This window comes from Kogia breviceps, chromosome 12 (assembly GCF_026419965.1).
Source record: "Kogia breviceps isolate mKogBre1 chromosome 12, mKogBre1 haplotype 1, whole genome shotgun sequence".
NCBI classification, from domain to species: Eukaryota; Metazoa; Chordata; class Mammalia; order Artiodactyla; family Physeteridae; genus Kogia; species Kogia breviceps.
In genome coordinates this window covers 32,955,645-32,961,004 of record NC_081321.1, presented here as the reverse complement: position 1 = coordinate 32,961,004, position 5,360 = coordinate 32,955,645, and the positions used below count along the sequence as shown (strand labels likewise).

The window sequence follows — 5,360 nt, the reverse complement described above, 5'->3', positions numbered from 1 at the left end:
ATTTTAACATGCCTTACTAATTACCATGCAACTCTTTATGTCAAGCACGATATTAGATTGAAGGCAGGGACATCTCTTCTTCATTTTTTATCATTCCCGCTCCTTCTGCACTTCCTGGATGAAGGTCTTTGGAGACATCCACCTAAATGATCATGGACGAGCCTCTGTTTGAACATGTTTCAACACAATTACCCCCACCGCACCAGTCAGCCCATTCTGGTTTTGACGGCTTAGGCGGAAATTTTTTCTTCTCTTGAGTGAACATGTGCTCTCCTCTAACTGGAACTGAGCAGAACCCTGCAGCACCCCCTACCCCCTGGAACAAAGGCCCCTCTATGTCCCCTGCCTCTCATTTGCAGAAAAGCTGAAGTCTCCCAGGCCTCCCAGAATCACAAAAGAGCAGGCTCAAGCAGTTAATGATTAGGACAATGGAGTCACAGACTCAGTGTCTGATGCAAGAATGGGATTAACACCATTGCTCATAATAATCTATATATTTGTTGGTGTAAGAATAATTGTAGCTTGCTCTGCCCATGTATATAAGCAGGCAACTAAAACTGTCAGGAAAGAGATGCTACAGACCCATGTCGACATTTTTCACTCCAGGAATTTGACGCCCTCTCTCAGCATGAAGCAGTTACAGCAGATGGGCCTTTGCCCCTAGTCTCATAGAAATGGAATCATGTCTAACAGTGGAGATTTGTAAGTGGCTTTTTTGCCTCTTTTCTGTTTGTTTGTCTCTGTTTTCCTCAGACCTTAATCATAAAAATGAGATCACTAGGTAACATTTAACCTAACTCCTGCCTTGCCTAACCTGTTGATTCCTTTCCTGGATTAAAAGGAGTAGGAGTGAAGAATTAAGTAGTTAAGGAATGACTGACTCTCTACCCCCAGTATAGCAAATTTGCAGGCAGACCACATGGGCCAGAGAACAGCCAGTTGCAGGTGGACCAGGTGGGCGAGACAGCATCCAAAGGAATCAGGAGAAGTCAGCAGGTCTGCACACAATGGAAAAATAACAGAGAGTCTAATCTCCTACCTTAATGATTAACTGAGATTGTTTCCCCCTTTTCCCTTAAAAAATTGCCATGGTTGAGCAGGATCTTTGGAGTTGGTCTTTGGCCAAGAGTCCACCTTCTCCCCAGATTGCTGGCTTTTATGAATAAAGCAACTTTCCTTTCTACCGACACTTGCCCCTCGATTGTTTGCTTTTGAGTGGTGAGCAGCCGAGCCTGAGTTCAGTAACATAACTTCCTCATGCCAGATCTGCCCTCTGAGGCCTCAGAGAACAAGTCTGACCCTTCTTCCATGTCAAAATCCCTTTAGACATTTGGAGGCAAATACAACGACACAAAATTTGAAGTATGGTGAGGCAAGTGTCACACCATAAATTCAGATTCTGACTTCTTCCTTTTAGGATTTTGAAGAGGTTTCTTCTATTTGTATTTTCTCACTCATTTAAATCATGTTAATCTTGTAGTCACCTAAAATCCCTGTGCTTTTTTCTCATGCTCTTAAACATTTCCACCCATCCTTGAGTAGTTAGACTTTGAAACTTGCATTTATCCCTCTTAAATTTCTTGTTGTATTTAGCTTATCATTTTGGCTCACCAGAATCTTCATGGATTCTTCTTATATTATCTAATGATCTCCTAACACTCTTTTATGTCACCTCCAGTCTCATCTCTCATCACCCCCACCATCATATACCCTGCTCCATACATACAATCAGAAATGTAATTCTTGGAACAGGTCATGCTTTATCTCAATTTGAGTGAATTGAGACATTCTGTTGCACATACTGTTTTGTGATACTTTGCACATACTGTTGCACACACTGTTTTGTGTTTGCACATTACTGTTTTGTTGCACATACTGTTTTGTGATACTTCTCCTTTTTTCCTCTGCTAACTTTTATTCTTCAAGGCTTGACTGAGACATCACTTTTTTTAGGACTTTGTTTGTTACTGGGTGAGATGGCCCACTTCTGAGCTCCTGTAGTACTCTGTATTTATGTTAATCCTAGTACTTATCAAACTACATTATAATGGTCATATCCTTGACTTCTTTTCCTCACTAACCTGTAAGATCCTGAATGCAGGAATATATATTTTTTCACCATTGTATATTCAGTGCCTAGTACAATGCACGGCATATAGTAGGCTTTTACTATGTATTTCTTGATTCAACTGGCGTCACCAAAGTAATAAGAAGCATGTGTATACAACCAAGGAAGTTTGCCCTATGATGTGCTTCATTAAACCCTACTCCCTCAATCCATAATCTGTGTTTTAGACTCTAGTCATTCAACCAGTTATGAACCCACCACACGGAGTCACTTCCAGCACAGGTCTTATCTCATGTCTAACAAGGTCCTCACCAAATATAATGAAACTCTATCAAATGCCATTCTGAAATTCAGTGATATTATGCATATGGACTTCACCTGACCTATCAGTTCCAGAAATGAAACATTTGTGTCGATCTTGAACTATAATGGTATTTAATTCTTATGCCTAATTTTGTGTTGATCTTTCCCTGTATTGTTTATAGAATACTTTAATCTCATCTCAGTTTTCTGTAGATTTTATTTGTATTTTCAAAACATCTTTAATAAATTTAGAATACCTGATTTTTTTAACAAATATTAAGTACGTTTGTGTTATCACTGATCTTTGTTTTTTAACTCTACCTTACAACCCCCTTTCTTAAAATGAAACTTAAGTTTTATTTATAGTTTAAAGGAGTCTAGAGAAAGGGAATTAACCTCGATGAAGTACATGTATGCCAGATACTTCCCCCTTGAATTATTGCTTATTCCTCAGAAAATACTGCAAAGTGGATTTTATTAAACCTGTTTTATATAAGAAGGAAGTAGGATATGAAGCAAGGAAGGAACAGTGTTGACACTGGAATTCAGTTAGGTTTGGTTCTAAAGCAGAGAACCTCTGTGAGAATCTGATGAAAGCCATAGCCTGCTTCCCAGTAAATGCACGCAAGTCACATATCTGTTGGTGTTCTCTGTTATAAGCTACAGAAATGAATCCGATTTTGAAATAGAAAGGAGACTTTATGATTTTAAGACATTGGTAGCTCACAGAACCTCTGGGAGAGCTGTAGAATTGGGAATGAGACTAGGCAACCAGGAAGAAATGTCCAAACCCACACTTACAGAAGTGTCTGGTGAGGAATCCGTTGCTATACTTCTGTGAAGCACTAGAAGATGCAGTTTGCACTGCTATTTCTGGAATTTAGTGCTGTTGAAGCCACTGCTGCCACCCCATTTTTTTTTTTTTTTGAAGTGGGAAAATGTGTTTATTTTCTTCTATTTGTGTGTATGTGTTTAAGGAAAAGGAGAAAAAGCCTCCTCCCTTCCAGGACCCAGTGTCTACTGGGCTTGGAGGTGGGTAGAGCCAGGGCCAAGCACCCCTACTAGAAGTTGTATAGCAGAAGGTGATGGCATTAACTCTGTAGTCCATGAGAAGGGGGTGCTGGATGTGTCTGAACCCTAGGCTGTCCCGCCCAGTGAAGAGAAGTGCCACAGCTTCATCAGGGTGAAGGTAGAGAAGCAGTTCTGAGCCAGGATCTCTGCCTTGGGTCAGTGCCAAAAGGAAGTCTTCCATCAGCAGCTCCCAGCTCTTCCATAAGGAGCCCACACACAGGATGAGAAGGCCAGTCTCCCATTGGAAGAAGACCTGGTCAATTCCAGATAATATTGCTGTGGTGTGTCTGCCCAGCATCCACCCGGCCTTCCTGAAGGTATAACAAGAAAGGGGAGGGACTTCCCTGGTGGCGCAGTGGATAGGACCTGGTGCTCCCAATGCAGGGAGTCCAGGTTCGATCCCTGATCAGGGAACTACATCCCACATACATGCTGCAACTAAGAGTTTGCATGCCACAACTAAGGAGCCTGCCTGCTGCAACTAAGGAGTCCATGTGCTGCAACTAAGGAGCCGGAGAGCCACAACTAAGGAGACCGTGAGCCTCAACTTAGGAGCCCACCTGCTGCAACTAAGACCCGGTGCAACCAAATAAATTAAAAAATGACAACAACAGCAACAAAACACTAATGTGTGTAAAAGAAAAAAACAAGGAAGGGGAGCTACCTGCTGAGCACCTCCTGCAATTTTAACAGCAAAACCCAGTAAACCTGCATTTATCAAATGTAGGTGAGTGAGGATTCCTAGCTGATCTGGCACCTGGAAATAGTTGAACATGGCAGACAGTGTCATGAGGAGCTAGGCTGTGCATCGTCAAACACAAACACCCCACTAACTTGGTCCTGCAGCAACAAGCATCAGTACTTGTTGACATTACAAACGTGGATCCATAGCAACCATCATCTGCACCTTGTTGACACTGCTAATAGGGCCTGCCTCCTGGGTCTGCAAGCTGAGCAGTTGCACAGGATGCCGTGTTCAGAAGGGCTCACACTTGGTTTAATGCTCTGTTGTCACCACCTTGGATTGCTTAATCATTTTTGAACACTGGTCTCCACATTTGCACTTTGCACTAGGCCCTGTGAATTACATAGCTGGTCCTGACTGCCCACATGGTCCTGTAGCAACCATCACCAACCCTGCATGGACACCATGAACATGGACCTCGAACTACCCCCACTGCCATTATACCGCCACTGCAAACATGTTCTGTTGCAACTGGGATCACCAAGATGCCAACACCACAGATACAGTCCTGCAACAACCCCACTCCTACACCGAGAGAGAGAGAGAAACCCATGAAACACAAATTTTGTGTGAATTATAAGGTTCTTGGATTTCTAAACCCCTCTTTGTGGTCCCAGCTTAAGACTCTAGCTCTAAAGCCCATTTCCAGGACTAGAGCAAGAAAGATTTTGCTTTCCAGTTTTATTGAGGTATAATTGACATACAGCACTATATAAGTTTAAGGTGTACAGAATAAAGATCTGACGTACATCATGAAATAATTACCACAATAAGTCTAGTGAACATCTATCATCTCATATAGATAAAATATTAAAGAAATAGCAAAAAAAATATACTTTTTCCTTGTGATGAGAACTCTTCGGATTTACTCTCAACAACTTTGATTATAATATTGTGAGTGTTAATTGTCTTTATTATGTTGTACATTATATCCTTAGTACTCATTTATCTTATAACTGGAAGTTTGTACCTTTTGACTACCTTCATCTAATTCCCCCTCATATGGTAGTTCTATTTTTAATTTTTTGAGGAAACTCTATACTGTTTTCCATAGCAACTGTACCAATTTACATTCCCACCAACAGTGCATGAGGTTTTCCTTTTCTCCACATCCTGGCAAACAGTTGTTATTTGTTGTCTTTTTGATAATAGCCATCTGACAGGTGCGAGGTG

The 5,360-nt window shown here is 41.4% G+C and overlaps 1 pseudogene; it reads right to left on the bottom strand.

Annotated features, from left to right (window-relative positions):
* Positions 1-2,814: 2,814 nt before the first annotated feature.
* Positions 2,815-4,217, bottom strand: LOC131766862 (N-acetyl-D-glucosamine kinase pseudogene; annotated as a pseudogene).
* Between the last annotated feature and the right edge of the window lie 1,143 nt (positions 4,218-5,360).